The sequence below is a fragment of the Aulonocara stuartgranti genome, assembly GCF_965226115.1.
Source record: "Aulonocara stuartgranti genome assembly, chromosome: 7".
Taxonomy (NCBI): Eukaryota; Metazoa; Chordata; class Actinopteri; order Cichliformes; family Cichlidae; genus Aulonocara; species Aulonocara stuartgranti.
The window spans coordinates 15,453,474-15,477,753 of NC_138945.1; the positions used below are offsets into that span (position 1 = coordinate 15,453,474).

General features: G+C 41.4%; 1 long non-coding RNA gene across 2 annotated transcripts; it reads left to right on the plus strand.

Moving 5' to 3' along the window:
* The first annotated feature begins 3,509 nt into the window (after window positions 1-3,509).
* On the plus strand, window positions 3,510-20,292 carry LOC309711502. 2 transcript variants are annotated; one of them, XR_014277989.1, is made up of 4 exons: window positions 3,510-3,910; window positions 17,483-17,565; window positions 17,767-17,831; window positions 18,568-20,292. It is a non-coding gene; the product is annotated as an uncharacterized lncRNA (long non-coding RNA). The 2 variants fall into 2 exon arrangements; XR_014277990.1 differs by having other exon boundaries at window positions 3,515-3,910; window positions 17,483-17,557.
* The last annotated feature ends 3,988 nt before the right edge of the window (window positions 20,293-24,280 follow it).

A 24,280-nucleotide genomic window follows, 5' to 3' on the forward strand; every position in this document is an offset into this window, starting at 1 on the left:
ATACTGGCACCACCGGGCCCTCTGACCACCACCAGTAGGCAACGGGTGAAGTGTCTTGCCCAAGGACACGATGACTGAGACTGTCCAAGCCGGGGCTCGAACCAGCAACCTTCCGATTACAAGGCGAACTCCCAACTCTTGAGCCACAATCGCCCTCAGAAGGAAGTGAAAAAAGAAACAAGGCTTAGTACGCATCACTGAAACAAAGATCTGCTCGACAAGCTGGTACTCTACCACACATGCAGTTACCAGGATAAGGTATCAGTGTACAGGAAATGATGGAATGGGCACTGCATTGTGCTTAAGGTCAACTATCTGGCATCATTCAAATAAAACTGGGAGCAATGAGACCCAACAGAGTGTCAATCACAGAAGGCAAGCACAAGCTAGACTGAACAGCAACTGTCAAGATTGACTTGTGGGTCTGCTTTAGCAACAATCTCTCATATATTATTCCATTAACCAAGACGGTAGTCAATTAATGTTTCTTAGCACAATGTGTTAAAACAGATAGCTAGCTGGCTCTGACCAGAGACAAGAAATTCATCCCAAAAACAAAAAGAGGAAGAGGTTGTGGTTTTGTTAGGCCTGCGCCAGTTTCATGACTTAAAGCAACAGCTTCCTCAAAGCATACTGTCAATGGGAGGTTACCAGGCAACCAGCTGTCCACTTCACTTACATACCTACCAATTAAGGATGTTAAGAAATGCTGAAGAAGATGGCTATTAATGATTTAGCAGAACTGAAGAAACCTATAACTAGCAGTTACAATAATCAGTCCATCATTTCTCACTCCAGTTTCTCAAATGTGAAAACAAGTTGTCTTTTTCTTTATATTTTTTGATTGAAAATGGCTTTGTCAGGCAAAATGACCAGACATCGTGCAAATGTAAATGAGTTGCATTTACATTTGCATGATGTACAGTAGATGCAACTCAGTGACAAGTAGTGACCAAGTAGGTGATTTGAAACAGTAATCCATGCTTTTATTTCATCTCGTTTGGATTACTGTAATGCTCTGTATTTTAGAGTTAGTCAGTGTCTTCTCTCTCATCTGCAGCTGGTCCAAAATGCTGCTGCACGACTTTTAACCAGAACTCATAAAAGAGAGCACATAACTCCCATCCTCGCCTAACTCCATTGGCTGCCTGTATAATTTACAGAGTGGGTCATTTATATGGATACACTGTAATAACATGGGAATGGTTGGTGATATTAAAGTCCTGTTTGTGGCACATTAGTATATGTGAGGGGGCAAACTCCTCAAGATGGGTGGTGACCATGGTGGCCATTTAGAAGTCGGCCATCTTGGATACAACTTTTGTTTTTTCAATAGGAAGAGGGCCATGTGACACATCAAACTTATTGGTAATGTCACAAGAAAAACAATGGTGTGCTTGGTTTCAACGTAACTTTATTCTTTCATGAGTTATTTATAAGTGTCTCATTGTTCACAGCCATTGACATGTCGAGGAGGTCAACACGTGAGAAGCGGATCGAAATTGTGTTGATATCTGGTGAACGCAGTAACCGGGTCATTGCAGCAGATTTCAATGTAAGACACCCTACGAGACCACCCATCTCCCATACTACAGTTAGCAAACTGTTTGCTACGTTTTGTGAAACTGGTTCAGTGTTGGATTTGCCAAAATGTGGACACAAGAAAACTGTCACTAATGAAGAAACATCAGTGGCTGTCCTAGCTTCATTCAGCAAGAGCCCACAGCGTAGCACTTACCGCATGTCACTGGAGAGTGGCATTAGTCGAACATCCCTTCGGCGGATATTAGCTCCTCACAAATGGCACCCTTACAAACTCCAGCTACTGCAGCATCTAAACGAGGATGACCCAGATCGGCGCACAAAATTTGCAGAATGGGCAAAACAAAATTGGAACAGGACCCTCAGTTCACGCAGAAGATTTTGTTCAGCGATGAGGCAAACTTTTATGTGAATGGTGAAGTTAACAAACAAAACCACCGCTATTGGCCTGACACTAACCCACATTGGATGGATCCCTCCAAGACTGTTGGAACAACAAAAGTGATGGTTTGGTGTGGTATATGGGGTACAACGATAGTGGGTCCATTCTTCATCAATGGAAACCTCAAGGCCACTGGATATTTGAAATTGCTACATGATGATGTGTTTCCCTCTTTATGCACTGAAGCTGGCACGTTCCCTGAGTTTTTCCAGCAAGATGGTGCACCACCACATTATGGGTGCCAGGTCCGAGCATTCCTAGATGAACAGTTTCCTGGAAAGTGGATTGGTCGTCATGGGCCAGTTGAATGGCCCCCAAGATCTCCCGATCTGACCCCCTTAGAGTTTTATCTTTGGGGTCATCTGAAGGCAATTGTCTATGGTGTGAAGATACGAGATGTGCAGCACCTGAAACTATGGATACTGGATGCCTGTGCTGGCATTTCTCCTGCGGTGTTGCTATCAGTGTGTGAAGAGTGGGAGAAGAGGGTTGCATTGACAATCCAACACAATGGGCAGCACATTGAACACAGTTTATAAGTGGTCAGAAACTTGTAAATAACTCATAAAAGAATAAAGTTACGTTGAAGCCAAGCACACCATTGTTTTTCTTGTGACATTACCAATAAGTTTGATGTGTCACATGGCCCTCTTCCTATTGAAAAAACAAAAGTTGTATCCAAGATGGCCGACTTCTAAATGGCCACCATGGTCACCACCCATCTTGAGGAGTTTGCCCCCTCACATATACTAATGTGCCACAAACAGGACTTTAATATCACCAACCATTCCCATTTTATTACGGTGTATCCATATAAATGGCCCACCCTGTAATTAAGTGTGCCTATGCCAAGAGGCACACTTATTACTATTCGTCGGATTTATTATTATTATTCTTATTATTATTATTTTCCTTTTTCCACCTAAAATTTTGCAGCGTAACTCACCCCGTACTTTTGGTGTTTATGACTTTTATAGTTTTTTAAATATTTAGATTTTAGTGCAGATTTAGTACGGCCTGTCTACCCGTATTTGGATTACCGTAATGACGACAATATCAACGGCTCGCACAGCGTCGCTGCTTTCAGGAACCATTGGAATTTTTAAGGTTGCGCAAACCGTTGAATAGTTACGGTAACCGCAAGGGTATGCTTGGTGGAAAACTCCATATCCCACAATTCATAGCACACCTCTGCCGAGTAAAACAATGGCGGCTACCTCTTCGTTTTATATATGTCTTTTATTAGTTTTTCTAGGTCACAAAATAAACTTTTAAGATATTTTCAGGCGAGAATGTAGGTGTGTAAACTTCAAATAGCTGCTCGTTTTATCAAGACATCCCATATTAGCAAGTTCTCTTACGTGCTAGCTAGCTAGCCGGCTAGCAGCAACACGCGGCTAGCTAGCTAGCCGGCTAGCAGCAACACGCGGCTAGCTAGCTAGCCGGCTAGCAGCAACACGCGGCTAGCTAGCTAGCCGGCTAGCAGCAACACGCGGCTAGCTAGCTAGCCGGCTAGCAGCAATACGCGGCTAGCTAGCTAGCGCGGCTAGCGACCCTTCGCTAAAAAGCACCCGGGCTTCGCTTACAGTGAGGCGTCTCTAACTCCTTTCGCCCCCCCATCGCTCGCAAACAGTCTGTGTTTCAGTGGACTTATATTTCGTTTATATGGGCCGATGATGCTGGTCGATGTGGGAAAAATAACTGAGTTGTTTGGTGGTGGCTAACGCGGAGCTACAACAGAGGGCAGCTGGCCACCGGTGTATGTCTCTTTCCCCTCCTATGCGGGGAAAGAGACATACACCGGTGGCGAGGCGGCCGCCGATCGACCGGTGGTGGCTAACGTGGAGCTCAATCGTGGATAAGGGAAACCGAAGGCAGGAGAAGCAGGCGGCTGCCGGTCCGAGCGTGAGGTGAACTGAATTTCAGGTAAGAAGTTATGAACTGCACTCTATTTGGGTCAGATATAAACCGAGTTTAGGTGTAGTTTATTTTCATTGTGCTGACAGTTACAATAACTGGTTCTGTGCACGACAGCTGTGTTACTGATGTTGAACTTTATGACAGCCTCCCCTGTCATTCTCTCGCCTGTTGAAACTTCAATCATGAAACTGATCAATGATCGGCTTTTCTCTCGTGTGTTTATAAACAACAGCAGCATGGTTAAGCTTGATCAGCTGTTGTTAGAATTCATTAAATTTTAATTTCTAGTATCAGCTGATGTTTGCTGGAGCCACAGCTGTAAAAAAGGACTGATCGAAACCAGGAGATGTCCTTACTGAATCATCAGAGCTGAACTGGTGATGGAGAAACAGGTTTACCTTTTAGGTGACATGAATGAGTTGAAGGAAAGTTATCAACTGTTTCTGAGAGACAACTAACACCAAGCTCCTTTTTTTGTGTAGCTGACAGCTGGTAACTGTGCAGGGGCGGATCTAGCAAAGCTTTTGCCAGGGGGCCAGGTAGGGCATTAACAGGGAAAGGGGGACGCAAAGATATACTTTTCTTTCTTATTCTCATATAAAATATTTACCTTTTATTAAATAGTTATCTGAATCTTACAACCAAAGTTTGTATAATAATACACAAGATTGGCTGTAGACCATTGTTAATCATTCAGAACATTGTGTAAAAATAACAAAAAACAAAAAGTGAATGCAAAAGTGCATAAATATTTATTTTACGTGTTTGATGTGTGTGGCAGGGCATGGTCTGCAGTGCCGCTGCAGGGGAGGTGGACCCACGGGCATAAAGTCTGTGCTCTCTCGGCTGTTTTTTTTTTTTTTGGTGTGTGTTGGGCTGTGAGTTGAAAAGCTACAGCCGGCTGTGTGGGTACACCAACCATGTGTGAAAAGTGGTCCATAACGTAGTGCTTCAAAGCATGTTCATGCAAACATTGTTGGGTCTGCCGTGGTACAATGGGACTTCTGCTCATGAACCTCTGTGCACAGTGTCTGCAAATCGGGGCTGTATGAAGTCACCTCATCTTTACACAAAACTGTAAGCTGTCATCTGTGATGCGCGAGCGGTGTTTGTTTTTACCATACTTCATGGTGGAGAATGGCTGCTCTGCTGAGTTTTGCTCTCTGTAGCCGTATGAATGGCAAACTACACTGATTAGCAGCGGCATAGGCACACTTCTGAAATTTTCGCTTTCTAGTATTTATTTAATATTTCTTTATGTTATAAAAATGACTTTGAATCCTGATAAAAATGCAAAATCATGGGTTAAAAATGAAAACAAGAGAACTAAGAATGTATTAATATTTGTTGACAGAAAAACAGAAACTGTATATGTGCCAACCAAAGTGCCATTTTAATTCAGATGAAAAAAAAAAGGGATTTATTCATTCATTGTCCATTCAGGATCTTAAAAATGTGACAATAATAATGAAATAATACAAATAATGTAACAATAAGAATGCTGTAATAATAATTAATGTAAATCTAAATAATATTGTCCTTCAGAGAAATAGTTTGTAGTCCTGGAGAAGTTTACTCCTGCAGAGCAACTGGGACTGTCTGTGGTCATGATGGTTGAACCTCCAACCACTTTCCCAGCTTAGCCTCAGAGTGCTGCTGCTACTGTAGCAGCCGCTCTTCTCCTCTGTACTTGTCAGGACTTGCATTGTCACATCTGGGGATCCCAGGCCGTGCTGGAGAGGAGAGCCTAGTCTGGATGCTGACCTGCTGCCTGTAATTATTAGCCTTTTTCAGGCTCTTCTCCACAGGACGCCTGTCTTTTTCAGGGACAATCTTCATCCACAAATTCATAAAGTCCTTGTGAAGGGTCAGTTTATTGATGATTGTTCGCCCATGGTACCTGTGGAAGATTACAGTTGTCATTAATTTTCATTAATTGTGTAAACTCACAGAAAATAAAACATTGATGCACTTCAAACCCATTTAAAAGTACCCACCTGGCTTCAGGTGCAGCATCCCCTGCCATTCTAGAGGCAGCAATTAGAAACCTTTCAGTGAAGCTTCCTGCTTTCAGGATGACGGCTGCTCCAAGTTTGTCAGCCAGCTGGTGCAGGTGTTGAGCCGTGCTATTCCTCACTGCGACACAGCGATGGCTGAGCAAGGACAATATTAGACACACAACTCAGTGAACATGATCTCTCTTTCATGTCTTCTAATAAAATCACTACAGCTTCTTCTCTCCTCTTACGTCAGTCCTGTGTTAAACAGAGCGCTCAGAATCCGTCCATGGCTGCAATTTTCCACCATGGCATCAAGTGCCAGATTGACCTCCTGATGAAGAAAGTTGTTGTTGGGCTGTGCAAGCTTCAGCAATAGAGCTCGGCCTGTTGTTTCAACTTCTGGGTCCATTGTTTTCTGGAGCTGAATGTAGAGCTCATCGATGGTATGTATGGCCTCACAGGCTACTGCTGAGCGTTGGTTTTTCACCTAAAATGTGAGTGAAAATCATCAGTTGAGGCTGTAGTATGCACTTGAAGGGAAACTAGCTGCATGAAACACATATAAGAAACATAAAGTGTGCAATACCTCCTCAATGAGGACCAGACACACTTCATGCAGTTTAGTCTTCAGGATGTCCGAGTGGTGCTTTGCCAGAGACTGAATAGTTTGCAACCCCTGTCTTTTCTTAATCCTGTATTTACACAACACAACATTGAACACGACTTCAGGAACACCACAAATAACACAGCCACATTATGCAGCACTGTTTCTGTGCAGTATTTAATGTCTCCTTACTACGTTTCTTACCAGTCGTCTGAAGACAGCAGACTAAAGCTGTGGGACAGGCTCGCTACAGGTGTAGCTAGAGGCGGGAGTTTGACCCTGCCCTCTCTTGGATTATTCTGACTGCACTGACTGTCTGCTTTCTTGTCTGATAATCAATGAGGTTAGGAAAGAGAAACTGTAATTTCTTCTAATTCGAAGCATTGTACATGTTGCAGTGATTAATTGTTCATTAAAATCTTTTTAAAAAATCTCTTAATTTAAAGTTTGATTATTCAGCATCTTCTACAGTTACTGAGGAAAACCACTTACCGTCTATAGGGACGACTTTTGCACGGCGCAGCATCGTCCCAAGCCGAGGTCCTCGTTTTTGCGGTATGGGAACTGTTGGAGGTTTTGGAGTCAAAGGCTTTACTGCAGTAAATGCTTTGGTTGGTACTGTGTGTCCAGGTGAGGTTACAATCCCATCCTGGAAATGCTGCAGTTTTTCCAAAATAGGCCCAAATTTGTCTTTTACCGTCAAGACTCTTATTCCACGAATGACCTTCGTGTCTGTTTAGACAAAAAATAACTACAAATTGACATCTTACTAAAAAAAAACAACAACAATAAACATTTTTCTTCCTGATTTTTTTTTTCTTCAAAAAAGCATATAAAATGAATGGACAGCAAGAATATGTGTAATTTAGCATTAAAATAGATAATCTACAGTGTCAAATTTTAAAATCTAAACTAACTGATTAACAGCAGGTGTAACCACTAAAGAAAAGCATCACCTTTGAACCGACCTTCTCCTGAATGTTTAGCAGAGAAAACAGGCAATTGCGATGGACAAGCTGCTCGAGGAGGTGGAGGAACTGGAGTGAGCAGTGTCATCTCATCAGGGCTAACAATGAGAGGAATGGCCCTCAGCTCACTTGGTGTGTGTGTGTCTACAGAGCTGAGGCTACACAGACTTCTGTTAGGGTCCTCCTGATTCCAAAAGGGGTCATCCAACCAGGGACTTAAGTTCCAGCTTCTCTGGACTCTCTGTGGAGAGCCTGGGCATTGCTTAGGTAAAGGTGGGAGTCGCACAGCATAATCTCTGGGTCTCTGTGCGGTATGCAATCTGTCTGCCTGTTGAAAGAACACATTTGTCTTACTGCTCTGAGCTTTGTGAAAGTCCAGGATCCTGGACTCTGTGGTGAAGCGCTGACAGTTGCTCTGTCTACAGTGACTTACACAAAAATTACACTGTGCAAAGCAGCAAAATATAACACATCTCTCAGAAACGTTTACATTTGAACAGCAGAGAAGTCAAAAATGAGTATGTTTAGTTACTTACATCTCCATTTGTGCGTTTTCTCTGACTCAAATCTTGAAAGCAATGGAAAAAGGTATCTGATGTCTTTTCAGGCATGACTGAGATAAAAAAGTGAACAAATTGTTTAGAAACAGAAAGTTTGTGAGTGCTTCTCAGTGTGTGAGTGACAAGTTCTAACTCAGCTGCTCAGTAAATCAGTTATGATGATGTCATATGGAACTCACGGTGCATTTTTTGAAAATATTCATATATATACACTATTTTGTGTTTTTACAAAAATATCAGACATGTCTCAATCAAAGGCAGCTTATGATCTCTAATTATGATCTTTAATCAACAAATTTAAATAGACGTCCTAATCACAGCTTCTAAAACTAGACAACACTATACTGATAAATTCATATAAAACAGCAAAAAGGAGATAAAAGCACCATCATAAATAGAGAAATAAGTACAGTAAATAAATAAATACAGTTTTTAAAAAATACAGAAAAAAACATGTGTCATTTGCTACAACAACAACAACAAAATAGCAGTTTGGACAAAGCTGTTTCTTCAAGCTTCGCCTGCATTTAGGGGCTGCAAAATTCTGTCCCAAAGGAAGAAGCTGAAATCCTCCAATAAGGGGTGGGAGTCATTTAAAGTAGAGTAACTCATCCTCTACAACTGCCTAGTATTCAAGGACTCTACGTTAAGATGCTCTAACATGGTACAGTACCTTCAGAAACGCCCCAAATTTCTTATATACTGAAAATGAAATCTCTTCTCAGGAACTTTTTCTCGATTCAGTAGAAGTAGATCTAGTATTCATTTTAAAGTTCTAATGTTCGTTTTAAAATGTTTAAACGGTCTTGCCCCACCTTATCTCTCTGGACTTCTTCATCCTTACTCCTCCCCCAGGTTTCTCAGGTCAGCTGACAAGCCGCTCCTGGAGGTACCCAGGTCCAAGAAAAAGCTCAGAGGGGACAGGGCCCTCTCTATTGCTACTCCTAATCTCTGGAACAATCTGCCCCAGCACATTAGGCCCCTTCACTGTCCACTTTTAAAATGCGTCTTAAAACCCATTTTGACTCCTTGGCATATGACACTGTATGACCCTGAGTTTATTGTTTTTAATCTATTGTACTCATTTTATTGTTTTTAATTCTAAAGATCATTTTATACTTTTTATTTTGCGCTATTTGTGCTCATTTTATTATTTGCTGTCACTCTTATTTATTTATCTTGGGTAAATCTTTTTATTCATGTATCATTTTTGGCATGCCAAGTGTACAGCACTTTGTGTTCAGCTGTGTTGTTCTGAAAGTGCTATATAAATAAATTGCTTGCTTGCTATAGTGACACATGCTGGGCAGTTTTGTGGTTAAGCCTTTCTCAACCCCGAGGCAAGTTATTGAAATGGCAACGGGAGGAAACAACCCGGCAAAATAACACATGACAGCGAGATAAATTTATATTGGCGTGTGTATTCAGAGTGTTACCACTATTCTAGGATTTCTATTGTCAGAATAATATTGGTGACTTTAGACCTTTATTTAAACTGTAGACTTGCTTGAACTTAAGAAAGTAGAAGGTTGGTTTGTTATGCTTCAAGGTTGGATTTTATTAATGAAAACATTAAAGGGAAAAATGTTAACAAGCAAACAAACCTTACTAAAAATGTTCATGTTATTCATTGCATTATACAACATAGTGAAGAAAGCTGCAAGCTTGACTAAAATTCAAGTATTAGGGAGCTCCATTAGCATCTAGTCTGGCTTCACTCTACAAGCCAGGACAGGTTTGCGTGACTGGAGGCTCAGACTGTGTATGCAACCGGAATAGACCCATAAAACTGGATGGAGCATTGTTTGACATATAATATTAATTCAGCAGTGGAGTTCTCTGCCAGGGCATGACTGACATTTATGAACATCGCTGTGAGGCATTTTATCACTCTTGGAGCCATATAGAAAATATTGCAGCTCCTCTCCCTGTCAGATAATGGCACTAATTTCACCAGCGTGGTTTAAACCTCTGTGACTGCTGAAGGGCAAGAATTACTGGTTCTTTGTGCGTCTTAATCCTTACCAAATAATGAGAAAAAGTCTGTCATTTTTCACGGCTTATAATTCAAAAGGTGGGCTTTTTCAAACCCCACATTAAAACAAATGTTTCTTTTTTGGCATGTATTCATTTATTTATTTATTTTTGATGCATCATTCCAAAGTAGTTATGCAATATAGAAAAAAATCTGCAATGAGGTAACCAAGCAGGTCACCAAGGGACAGTCGCCATGGCATTTTGTCCTGATTGTGTCAAGAGCGTGGCTGTAAGCATAAAGGAAGAGAAATTCCATCCATCCATTCGCTTCCGCTTATCCTTTTCAGGGTCGCGGGGGGCGCTGGAGCCTATCCCAGCTGTCATAGGGCGAGAGGCGGGGTACACCCTGGACAGGTCGCCAGTCTCTCGCAGGGCCAACACACAGGGACAGACAACCATTCGCACTCACTTTCACTCGCACATTCACACCTAGTGACAATTTGGATTTAACCTATCCCCACAAGCTGCATGTCTTTGGACGGTGGGAGGAAGCCGGAGTACCCGGAGGGAACCCACGAAAACACGGGGAGAACATGCAAACTCCACACAGAAAGACCCCGGCCTGATGGTGGAATTGAACTCAGGACCTTCTTGCTGTGTGGCAACAGTGCTAACCACCGTGCCCCACTCTGAGAACTGCAATAAGAAAAAAAAAATTCTTATTGCAGTTCTCAGAGTTACGAGATAATCTGAGAGAGCTACAGGAAGTAAATAAACCACTTTTTTTTTTCTAGATATGTAATTACCTGAAAGAGTTGCTGAGACATGAACTCGCTTCCTGTTTAGTGGCTTCGCACACTGTTTCAGCTTACCGTAAGCCTGATAAGTTTTGTGAGGCTTTAAAACTCAAAATCATTTCTGACTGTGAAAATTTTTTCAGTTTTTCCAAAACTCCAAAATGTGGGAAGCTGAATATAATAGAAGCTAATTTCCTACGGTTATGTGGAAAAGAAAGCTGTCACAGGACTGTGAAAAACTAAATACACTTCATTATTCAGTAGCCTGTAGAGCTACTTCTGCAGCAATAACTTGAACTAATCACCTTCTGTATTGCTTCATCACTGTCACATTGTTGTGGAGGGATTTTGGCTCATTCGTCTTTACAGCATTGCCTTGGTTCATTAACATTTGTGGACATTCGTGCATAGCTCTCAAGGTCACGCCACAGCATTTCAATCAGTTTGAGGTCTGGACTTTGAGCCATTGTTGTACATTTTGGGGCTTATTTTGCTGTTGCATGACCCAGTTTCACTCAAGCTGTGGGACAGATTGGCCTTACATTTTATTCTAGAGTACTTTGGTGTACAGGTTAATGGTTGAGCTAATAACGGCAAGGTACCCGTGTCATGTGGTTGGAAAACAAACCCAAATCATCACCCCTCCTCCAACTGCATGTTGGTATGAGGTTTTTGTTGTGATATACTGTGTTTGCTTTTTTCCAAATGTGGTGCTGTGTATTATAGCCAAACATCTCTTTGGTAATCTTTGGTCTCGTCTCTGCAAAGCATATTGTTCCAGAGGTCTTGTGGTTTGTTTAGATGCAGCTGTGAAAGCCTGAGCCATGCTGCAGACTTTGTTTTAGAGAGAAGAACTTTAACATGCTAATTGAGGCCTGTAGAGTCTGGGATGTAGCTTTTAGGGGTTTTTTGCAGTTTCTTTGAGCGTTGCACAATCTGACCTTGAGGTGAATTAGCTTGGACTGCCACTCTTGGCAAGACGGTTGAATGGTCTTAACAGATCCCTGAATGCTCCAGACCAACAAACTGCTAAAATGTCAACTTTTAAAGAGGCGATCACACTTGCTGACGACTGCACAGGGTCCTGTCAAAACTCTTTGTAACATTTTGCTTAATCTGAGGAATCCCCTGCTGCTTTATTTGGCATGAAACGTTGTGCGGTTAAACATTTTCAACTCCGAACAACTGGTGTTGCTGAAGTGCTTAAGACACTGCTATGATAGCTATGAGTGCCCCTTATCAGTGCACCAGATTTTACTATACGGCTGTGGGCTTACCACTGAACTCCAAAAGCAGAAAAAATAATAACACATTAAGGCTGTGTACAGCTTTGGATGTTCCCCCTGCCAAATATCTTTTAGAAAAATATCACAAAATTCAAGCCAGTCATTTCATTTCATATTTAGGATTAAGTCTGCCTTCACTTTGCTAAATTCCAAAGCTTCCAAAAATGCCAAAGTAAATAATGCTGTAATTTCCTGTGCCCCATCTAAAGGCCTACTCTGTGTTTACAAAAACATGTGGTTTTTATACTCTAAAAGACCCATGGCAACGGCAACGCCTTTGACTGAATCCTCTCTTGGGACATTACCATATCTGATTCAGTGTGTGGAAAGGGTATATTAGAAGATCCAGACCCTGTTAAGAATCAAACATCCTGTTCCTCTAGCAATCTTCCACCAAAGTCATTAAGAACCCCCTTTCTAATATTAGAAGCTCCTTGACTCGAAATGATGATAACCCTGTCCTTTGGAATGGCAGTGTCTTAAAATTGTGTTTTGCAGGGTATAGAAAAATAGAAAAAGTGCAAAACTTTTCTTTGGAAGTGCATGTCATTGTTAAGTTCATACCCAAATTATTCTAACAGGGTGCATATTGGATGGTCAAGCATTTGTGTCACTGCACACTCATCTCTTTGGAACCAACAAGCTGACAATTTGTGCATTTTATCCAGCTATTGTTCAAATGCACAAGAAGCTGGCAAGGAGTTTCAAATTCCTCTACTTTTTCAGTCATTACAATTTCTGACAAGTTTGGCAGAACAAAAGTTGCCCTTTTTTTAATCAGATATACAGCTGTGACAGAGAGAGTACATTGAGTGAGGCTTGTAGTAAGAAATAGCTTTGAGTGCTCTAATTGAGTAGAAAAGTAGTATATGAGTACCAGTCCGTGGTGTTGTGCATTTCTGCCAGTCTTGCGGTCTGCTCATATGCAACTTTACAAGCCTAAGCCATGCTGTCATGTTCTATATAAAAGAAGAGGCTTTTTCCTGCTAACCCTTGGAAACAACACATACTTGTGCTCCTATGAATTTTAACATTTAGCATTCTAACTGAGGTCTGTAGAATCTGAGAGCTCTTGGGTTTTTTGGTATTTTCTCTAAACGTAGCATGGTCTTACCTTTGGCTGACATTGCTGGGAAATCCTCTCCTGGGAAGACAGCTGGTAGCTGTCCTGAATGTTTTCCACCACCTGTTAATAATCTTTTTCACCGTGGAATGGTGGACTGGAAATAACTTTTATTATAACATTTCCCAGACTGATTATCAATTTCTGCTTTAACAACATTGCTGAAGGCTTTCCTCTTTGACATTGTGTTAACATACCCATGAATGCTCCAGTCCAGCAAACTGATAACATTTCCATTTTTATAATAGACTTGATTAACTGTTTACCAAATTTGCTGGTGATCAGTTAATCAAGTGTATTTGATTAGCAGCACCCGGCTGCTGCCTACACTCTTACATCCAGTGGAAGGAGCAAAGGTGTACTTAGTTTTTCCTGGGACTGCATAGATTCCTTCATCCTATTGGTAGCCCAGTCATGAAAACCTGGGTAAAATATAAGAATTTTGGGGTAGTTTCTCAGGTTTCCACACTTGCTGGTGAGTCTTTCTAGACTAAAATCAGTAGCATCAAATCCAGGTAAATGCCATTTGTTATTAAAATACTTCAGCAGATTGGTAATTTTTTCTGACTAACTGGAAGTAACAAGTTAATTGTTAGTGACTTTATGGATTCATTTGCATGAAATAGCCTTTTTTATACTTTGCATTTTCCACAGTCTTGTGTTTTCTTCCTCGTGTGCTGCATGGAAACTGTATTAGAGATAAAAATGATGCCTCAGTGTAAAATCTGATTATCATAGCCCTGCATGACTTTGGTCAAAAGCCCAAATCAATTTTTAGATATTTCCCTTTTCACTCAGCTGCTCCTTAGACAAACAAGACAGCCTTTGTTTCAGTTTTTTTTTTACCAAATTACATGTTCACCAGAAGGTAGGTTAGGCATTTACCTCATCTGATAACCTCATTCTTGATTGAACACTTAAGTGGATAATGTGAGTGGGAGGCTTTTCAGCACAAGTCCCCTGGAAACATTGGACCATGTTCTTGTCAACAACCAGTGTGAGTCATTCATTAAAGAAAAGTGCTTCCTGCGATCGAAGCCCAAAATAGATTGTGGCATTACAGATGTTAGCTTTAGCAGTTACTCTGGGCCTTTAATGCATTCATTTCACATAAATGCCTCAGTGCAAGTTCAAATGGTAACGCTTATATTTTCTTCCCATCATGTATGCCTCACATTCTGTTTTTCTTGTTCAAAAAAGAAACCCTGCATCTACTCTGTATGCTGAGTATTTTTAGTATTTCACTGTACACCCAAGGGATTCTAACTGCTTTAGCAATCTATTTGTCCCATCGTAGACCACAAATTTTCTGCTTTGCACTGCACTCTGTGTTTAGATACGCTCTAGGCAAATTTGGGTGAAGCAGTGCTCTTGTGTGACCCTTCAAATGAATGACTATATTCATGGGTTTGGGTGTCATATGCTACCTTTACAATGCTTAGAAATACATTTTTTAAGTCTTGGTGGCGTGTTTGTGCCTTAAGGAGCAATGAACGTAGCCACCAGCAGGGGACTGACAGTTCTTCAGTTTCTTACAGTCCACTCGCAAAACCGTCACAGAAGCACACGAACACGTTATGGTAGTTCTCAGTTGCATCGCATTACTTTAAGCTTGACTTCTCTCTTGACTTCTTATGTATCCTTTTGTCTTGCAAGTCTGGAACATGCAACTAAGGAAGAATCCTTGATTTTTCATGTTGTGAGCTATTGAGCTATCGACCCCAACTAAGCAGCAGCCACGTCCTCAGAACACGACTCCAATATGTCGCATCAGAGGTGGCCTTTGGTATCCTTTTTTCTAGGAAAGGTTTTCTCTTTTAATTGATTGAAGGTATAATACTATTTGTCTGACTCCGACTCATGATTGTATGCCCAGTGTCTGTGCTTGTATTTGTATCTTTGCTAGACTTTGTTGCTGTGTACATAAGAACACGTGTTCCACTTGTTTGCTCATCTTTTCACATTAGTCAATAAAATAAACTTGCACTTGTGCAGTTTCCAAAGACTAAGGCCATCTGTGTATCTTTATCTGTCACACTGAGCCACTTGTAACGAGAGAGAGCGAACATGTCTCCACCAAGCTGATTATTGCACAAGCCTATAATCTGCGAACATCTGCAGCTTGACTAGTCTGTCGCCACTGGTCTCCACGGTGCGAGAAATCCGCCAACAGCAGATTTGTCGACTTTCTGCTTAAAAGAATTATCTCAGTTTGGAGCCAAACACAGTCTTGCTCAATTTCAGCGGGCAGACAGGGTTGAATAAAGAGCCATATTGATCAGGTTCAATTCAGAGTAATCTCTAATACACAGAAAGAACTATGACATACGTGAGCTAAAATTCTATTGCACCAAACTACCAGATGAACTGGAAGGATGTAAGTGTTGGTCGGAGAAAGTATTAAAAAGTGTAAATAAAACACCCCAACCGGTCGCAGCAGATGGCCCCGCCCCTCCCTGAGCCTGGTTCTGCTGGAGGTTTCTTCCTGTTAAAAGGGAGTTTTTCCTTCCCACTGTCGCCAAAGTGCTTGCTCATAGGGAGTCATATGATTGTTGGGTTTTCTGTGTATGCGACTGTTGTTGTGATTTGGTGCTATAAAAGAAAATTGAATTGAAGTGAATTGAAGTGAAAAGCTAATAACACAGTTTGTTTGTTTGTTTTTCCACATGTTGAGTTCTGTGGTGATTATTTCCTTTTGTTTTGGTTACAATTTTTCAATTTTGAATATGTTTTGGAGATCCTTCCACATAACTACTTTTATTTAAGTTAATGACTTAAATGCATTTCATAATAGATTACAGCAATATTTTTAAAAGCGCCAGAATGTTAGAAATAGTCTTGTTGGTGGTTTCAGTGACAAATAAACTGGACAAACTGAAAGAGTTTTAAATCTCAGGCTTGTTTTCAATAATCGGGTGAAAATTACTTACTCGCTGAATGCTAATAATTGCATGTGGTGTTGAGATCAGATGACAGACTCGGCCATTGAGGATATATCCCATTTCTTTGACTTGAGAGATTTTGGGGTTGCTTTTGCAGTATGGTTTGACTCATTATCCATGTGCTCTGTGGAGCACCGTCCAATTGCTTTTGCAGCAACTGGATGAATCTCAGCAGAGAGTAATCACCCTGCTACTTCTGTCTGCAGTCACATCATCAGTAAACACTAGTAATTTAGTTCTAGTGGCAGCCATACATGCCCGTTCTCTGCCTCGGTCATGTTTGATGTTCACAAGCTGTTTCTCTCCTTCTCCAGCCTTTTCTCTTCCCAACAAGCTCATTTTGGTTTTATGTGTCCAGAGACAGACGAACTTCCAGGTCTTTTTGATTTTTTTTCTGGCAAAGTCTGATCTGGCCTTCCTGCTCTTTAGTGTAACCAGGGGCTTGCACCTTGTCATAAACCGACTGTATCTCTTGATGCATCTATTGGTCTTTCGGGTCTTTTGGCACTGCTGAGCTGGCCAGTACATTCCTTCTTTTTAATAATGTACCAGATTGTTGACTTGGCGACTTCTGAAGATTTTCCTACCTGATAGTTTTGAGTTATTTAACCTCACAATCCCCCTCCGTTGTATTGACGTCTTTTTGGACATCATCCTAATTCCAGTAAAAAGCTACCAAATACAAGTTCAACACTTGGGACACTAAATCTTCTATCTTATCTTAATATGTAATGAAAAACATAAAATAATGTATGTATGAAATAATGAGGGAATGGGCCTGATCTGGCCATGTCAGTGAACTATCCAATTAATTTTGAACTTTTACCGTAGTTTTCTGCAGCTTTTTATTGAACAGTAGTTCATTGTTGTGCAGGTTCTACATTCTGAGCTGATGAAATCAGCAGCTGTAAGCTATGTGTTCCTGCGACCGTTAAGGCTGTGCTGGCAGACCAAGTGAGGCAAATCCAGTCTATTCCAATTATACTGCGGAGCACTTTACTCCACTTAAGTGCATTACCCCCTAATCAGTGCCTGGCTGTGCTCAGTTAGTACTTAGTGCATGACCTTTCCTTCATATTCATGAAAAGTAAGAGCTGCTGGAAAATTAGCTTCAGTCACAGTGAATTCTCTTATTCATATGTGAAGTTGCATTTATATGTGAAACGAAGTAATGTTTCTTTTAAGTTTTGATCAACAACAGTAACTGGCACAGAACACACAGTAGTTATAAATGCATTAAATCAAACAAGTGTAAATGCATTCAAGGTTCACTATGGATTTTTCAGCCGCTTTTTGTCGCTGTAACACTTCGTATTTTCAGTAACTGCCAATGTGAAGGAGCAGAAACAAGTTGAGAAAGCAACGCTGACATGTCATCATCTTCCTCGCTGATACGGTAAACTTGTAAGAAAGCGCTTCCTTATTTAGGTGTCACGTCCTTATTGCATATTTAAAAAACAGAGAGCAGCTTTATTGTACATCTGGATTTTTATTTGTAGACACGTGCTATTTGTTCATAAATCACAATTTGTTACCGTCCTGTTAGCTCTGTTTTTGGTCCCTGGGTAGGTTTTAACTGCCTCTCTGCTGTCTTGTGTTGAACAGGCAGTGCACGGGGAGAGCTGCTGAAAACAAATGCAAAACAGGGAAAGAACAAACTCTGCAACAAAGTGAGCTCTTGGGTTGTAATTTTATTAAACTGTTACGGTCTGCTATGGTCAAAGTTTTGCTTTTTTTTTTTTTTTTATTGGTCAGAGTTTTCTTATTTATTATTTTCTATATTCTTGTAATTGTTGTGCTTTAAGTTCTGTAGTTTCAGCGCAGGTTATATTTAAGTCCTTGAGTTTCCAGTTTATTTTGCCTCCCCTGTGTTTCCTTTATCCTGTTATCAAGTCTTAGTCCACAGGTGTCGAACTCCAGGCCTCGAGGGCCGGTGTCCTGCAGGTTTTAGATGTCTCCTTGATCCAACACGGCTGATTCAAATGGCTAAATAACCTCCTCAACATGTCTTGAAGTTCTCCAGATGCCTGCTAATGAAGTAATCATTTGATTCAGGTGTGTTGACCCAGGGTGAGATCTAAAACCTGCAGGACACCGGCCCTTGAGGCCTGGAGTTCGACACCCTTGTCTTAGTCTCTCTGGTAGGTGTTTTTCTGTCTTGTTACTTTCTGCTTTCATCTGATAGTCATTTATCTATGGTGCCATGTTTTAGTTTTACTTCCCCATGTTTTGTCTGATTTAGTTCAGCTGTGTCTCCCAGGTGTCTCACTCTTCCCCAATTACCCTTCTGTTAGGTTGTTTTTGCTCCTATCCTGTTCACTTTTCTCTGTCAGTTATGCTTTATGTATTTTTGCTTAAAACCTATGGATTCTGCAGTTGAGTCTCTGTTGCATATTTTCATTGCAGCAGGCAGTGGTGCACAGGTGGCAGCTGGAAGAGCTGCAGGCCACCGGCATGCCTCAAACACCTCCAGGATGGGGCAATGAGCCACCAGTGTCAAGGGGCATTTTCACGGATTTCCACAGGCTATCCTAAAGTGGCTGGGGCTCTCCCCAGAAGACCATTGTTGCTGGTTCCAGGGTGACTACATGGGAGCGAAGGAACAACCTTTCGCTTTTCTCTCCTCTCGCTTTTCGTCCTTGCCTGGGGGGTAGGCTAGGCCGGACTAAGTCAGGCGATGGCGGTATGTGGTCAGGTGTGGTTTGTCGCTCAGCTGCAGGGGAGGGGTGGAGCAATGGGTCCAGGGGTCTGTGCTAGGGGAGGCTAGCTGACAGCTGATTCCCATTGCACTAATCACCTAATCATCCATTCCCCTATCTCAGTAGCTGCTGGGGCCTGGAGCGGAGAGTTGTGCCTGAGAGCTGACCATGGAGCAGATCAGAGACTGTGTGCGAATAAAAAAATCACTAAAACGCAACTCCGAACTCTTCCCTTGTTTGAATGTGTGGAGGGCGGGGACAAGTAACAGAGTGTTACACCGTGTTATAAGCCAATTGGATTGCATGCTTTTTCTTAGTAAGCCTAAGTAATTATAATTTACAGTGGAGTCTCTTTCCAGTTTAACACAGATCTCTTCCTCTTATGACTTTCAGTAGCTACCACACTGCAGTCTCAGCATATCTACACATTTTATGGCCTAAAATGACATGCACTTTTCTGTGGTTGTAGCAACTCTGACACTGGAAGAGGCTAACTTCTCACAAAAGATGTTGGTGTCGTTGGCTTTTAGTGAAACAGCGACAACGGTTGAAATGTGGAAGACTTAATTCTTATTATTTTACTGTTTTGTGTTTTTTGTTGTTTTTTTAAATGCAGTAAATGTAGTTTTGCATCTGTGGACACAGCCGTGCTAACTGTTTCACTCTGCTTTAAAAATGCTAAGCTACGCACCCAGTGTCTTGTGGGTGGGAGTATAAAAGTATTATTAGGCATGTAACGACAACCACAGGAGCTACAAAAACTTTGTTTACTAAGCAGTAAGAACAAAAACTGAGTTTCAAATGAGATTCTTGCAGACCTCACGCTGCGTGCCATCAGCTATGTGCTTATTTTTCCACTCACAGTCCAAAGACATTCAAGGGAACTGAACAAAGTTTTAATGGCAAAAAACTTTCTCAGTGAGGATCATGTTACAGTCCAGTTCATAACCTTTAGACAACCCTTAAGAAAAGCGTCATGATCACCCAGGGCAGAATGGCTCTTTTGATTCTCGTTATCTGGGACAGCCTCAATCCTGCACTTATGTTAATCCATCGGTTGCAGCACCATGCAGCTGGTGTCTGTGACACAGGACTGAGCTAAAGCAGATTTCCAGTGATCTACAAACCCGGATGGCATACACAGAGTCTGAGCCAGGGCCTCTTACGCAAGTTCAGCCAGCTGTGGCTGTTTGGGCTGTGCGTGCAGGGAATGTGTTTACATAACGCTCATTTAGGCTTTTCCCTTCACATAGCAGGACCTAAAGAAAGTCAGAGGCATGCTGCTAGTACTAGACAAGAAGTTCCAAAAAGTTCTGTACAAGAGTTGTTGTTTTTTAATTCGGACACTGATGTTTATGAGGATTATGTAACAGTGGAAATAAAATATTGTGACTGTTTACTGAATAAAAAAACTATTATTCCTGAAAGTTAAATACAGCATAGCTTCAGCCCCACACCGGGTAACCTATTTTTCTGTCCTGTGGCTACGTTTGGATTAAAAAATGGAGTGTGAACTGCAGTGGTGCCATTGTAAGACATTCATATAGGAAAACAACTCTTATATTACTATTATTATCTATTATCTACTATTACTATCTTATTAATATTGTACTTACTCCAGAAGTTGATTCAGTTCATCTGAATGTAGCATTTTCAGTGGGAGGCTGAAGAAGTCACTTGGATAAGTGATAAAGCCTTTCTCCCAGTGAATACGCTGCATCAAGATGAGCAGAATCAACTATTACCTGGATGACCGAGCATGCATCAAAAAGTATTCTGCAGTATTTACAGTCCACCCCTGGCTATCGGTGCTCATAACACTCAAATATCATGTTTGGAAGCATCATTTTCTGTCCCAGATGGGATCAGGCAGCTCAGGTTAAGTCTCAGAGTATTTCAGGTACTGCTTTCATGTGAGATGACCTTAATGTGTCTCTGCTTCCATGTGCCACTGCAATCATGATGGCAGCACAGACTCCTGTACTGCTTTTTCCTCAGGCGCAGAATCAGCTCCTGATCTGCACTAAGCCCTGGGCCTTAAATCCCTCTCAGACACTCAATAATGCGCTTCGTGTGGGACCACACCGGGGTCGTGTCACTCTTCTGAGCCCTGACAGAGGGAGAACCTTCTCCTCCCCCCCATCATCCTCTTTTATTTGTTCTCAACCACTTGGTCTCAGCTTTTTCTACTTTTTGACCTTCCATTCTCATTCCCCTCCACTGGCAGCTCTAAATATGACCGCAAATACAAAAGGAAGCAAAGGAAAATCAAGAGGACCTCTGCAATGACTCTACCTTTTCTAACTGACATCACATCTAATTAGGCCAGTGAAATTGCTACAGTCATACGTGGCTCGACGGAACTGCATTAAAAAAAAGTCCTGCGGTCTGCTGAACTAAAAATAAAACAATGCAGTTGAATGTGAAACTTTCATGTGGCACATGTTCTGCTGCACTTTCAGATCAATGATTGACGAGTGTTCTGAGGAGCTGTGAAACTACAAAACAAACCTCACACGTCTGGCCGTTTCAAGCAGCGATGCACTGACTGTGCTATAAAAGACACAAAGTTCACATCAAGTGATAATATTTTTGGAAGTCATTTATCACTTGATGTGATCAAGTGATAAATGACTTCCAAAAATATAGCAGCCAGTAATGATTGGCAAAATTCAAGCACCATGTGAACTGCGTGTAGTTAGCATGTGGGAGCCATTACTGCAACATGTACCAAGCCTTTTTCTGTTTTACTGATTGCTTATGAGGTGCACTCTAGAAATCTATTTGCACTGCATTTAAAGCTCTTTCTTGAAAAGATGCACTAAAGAGTATTTTTAATCTAACAATTGATTCAGTTGCAGTGTATGGCTTTATCATTGCTAATGACTTCCTTCAGGAAGTTTAGACTTTGACAATAAAAAGCTCTAAGTCTATGTGCAGCTTCTTGCACAGCAAAATTGGGTAGCTGGCGCACAAAGGTGCAAAAGTAAAAAGAAGAGAAACCGATACACAACGAGGGGGGGGGGGGGGGGAATAAATAAATAAAAAAAATAAAAAGCAATTTATATGAATACATATATGTGAGTGAAACTATTTACATGGTGTATGTGTAAGAAACATTAAAACAGAAACATTGTGGGTCTGTATACAAGGGCAGTTATATAATGTAATAGATAAATAAGGGTGGAAGGGCTATGGTCATTTAGGGTGGAGATGGTAGTTCTACTGGGACCAAAATATTGCACATGAGCCAAAAGAATTGCACAGAACATGAAAAGACTGAGATGTTGCACATAGATTATCAACAGCAGTGTCAGAGTGGATGTGTTGGGGAAGTCTTTACACACTCTTAGTTTGCATTAAGAGTTCTGACAGCCTTCATGGAGCTTTTACAACAACCTGACAGAACAGCAGAAGAATCACAGGGCTCAAAACCCCCTCCACCATCACTGCTGTGCCCATTTACAGAGGGAGAACGCAGCCAACGAGGTAGATCAGACATCTGAATGCCTCCTGGGTGAGGTGTTTCAGACCAACCACATCCAACAAAGACCCTGGAGCACACTCAGGACACACTGGAGAGATTAAATCTTTCAGCTGGCTTGGGAATGCCTTCAGGTGCTCCCAGAAGAGCTAGATGAAGAAGCTGGATAGAGGGAGGTCAGGGCATCTGTGGGATCTGCTACCTCCATGACCTGGATCCAGATAAGAGGTAACAAATGAATGATTTTGGTTGATTTGGTCCTGAAGACCACAAGCAGGAAAAAGAAAGAAATCTGATAGATCACTTCTAGCAACTCAAAACTACTAAACTAATGACATTTTTTTAAAATCAGTGTTCATCTGATCGAGTTGAATTATGGGTAAAAAGGAATTTTAAAAAAACATTGCTCTCTTTTCGTACTATTCAAATCATTTTCAAAGTCTATGTAGAGAGAGGCTGACTTTATTACCACAATGAAACGATGCATAGATGGATGACAGCGAAATCCGAAAATAAATACATGAAAAAATGTGTTATACCACAACTTCCTGCAGAACATCGAGCCAACGCCTAAAATGCTAACACTGATATCATTTCTTGGTCACACACGAAGCTGAACTCGAGTTATTGTAACAAAGGTAGACGGGCCTAAAGACAGTATCCTCCGTTTCTGAGCTCAGAGTGTACACAGTTTGTCGGTACACCCGACATTTAGCAGCATTACACAGAGACCACAATATCGCCGAGTCATACACCATCCTCTCATTTCACTGTAATCCAGGCCGCGAGGGTTTTAATCACTGCGCTTGTTGTATTTTGCCACACATGGAGACGACTCCCGTGCGCTCTGAAGGAGCAGTTCAGGTCCCAAAAATCTATTTCAAACTCCAACTCAGCTGTATTCACTTATAACTGTGTTTGTTTATTTAATTGTTGCAACACAAGCGTTCCCACAAGTCCTGAAAATAATATTCTTTTATTGGTATTCCACCCTGTTCATAACCTCTGCATTGTGTACTTTGTGCATTCACTTGCCCGAACTCAACCAAACGCCACCCACACATACAAACACTTTTGCTTGTGTCCACATTGCATCATTCATGTGACTTTGCACGAAGAGCTGTATCAACAAAAGTCAGGTACGCTGCGGCGACTTGAGCAGGGCACACATGACAGTTTGAGCTCTTGCATAATCGTCAGGGATCTTTTTTGCTTTAAGGAAGAAGAAATACTTAAATTACATGTCACACAATCTGGGCTGGGCGTCTATAATCAGCTAGGGTTGCCAACTCCCTGAAAAATAAATAAGGGACACCTCGTGGCCAGGACCGGGCGACCCAGTTGTCTTCACCCTTCCCAGTGTGGTGAATTTTCTAGCTCTTTTTTTGTGTGTGAAATTATTTTTTTAACCATTTGACTTGAAGTTGATTTAAGTAGATGCATATTCTATTCTTTGTGATATCAACACATGTGAAACAAATGATCATTTAGCTATTTATTTTTAGCTCAAAATGACAACATTAACACAATAAAACAGGTCTCTTTCTTAAACAGAAGCCTGTCATGCTTAACTTTTGAGAATATAAGTAAATCTTTCTTTAAAAGAACTCTGTCCTGCTTAACTTAAAATAATAGAAAACAATAGAAAGAAAAATATTCTTGTAACAGTGCCAAGCTGGTCAAGAAGGCTCACCAGCGCCTCTTCTTCTTGAGGACTCTGAGGAAGAACCACCTGTCCTCAGACATCCTGGTGAACTTCTATCGCTGCACCATCGAGAGCATCCTGACCAACTGTATAACAGTCTGGTACGGGAACTGCTCTGCCTCGGACCGGAAGGCGTTGCAGAGGGTCGTGAAAACTGCCCAGCGCATCGCCGGAGCACCACTTCCTGCCATAAAAGACATCTACAGGAAGCGGTGTCTGAAAAGGGCTGGG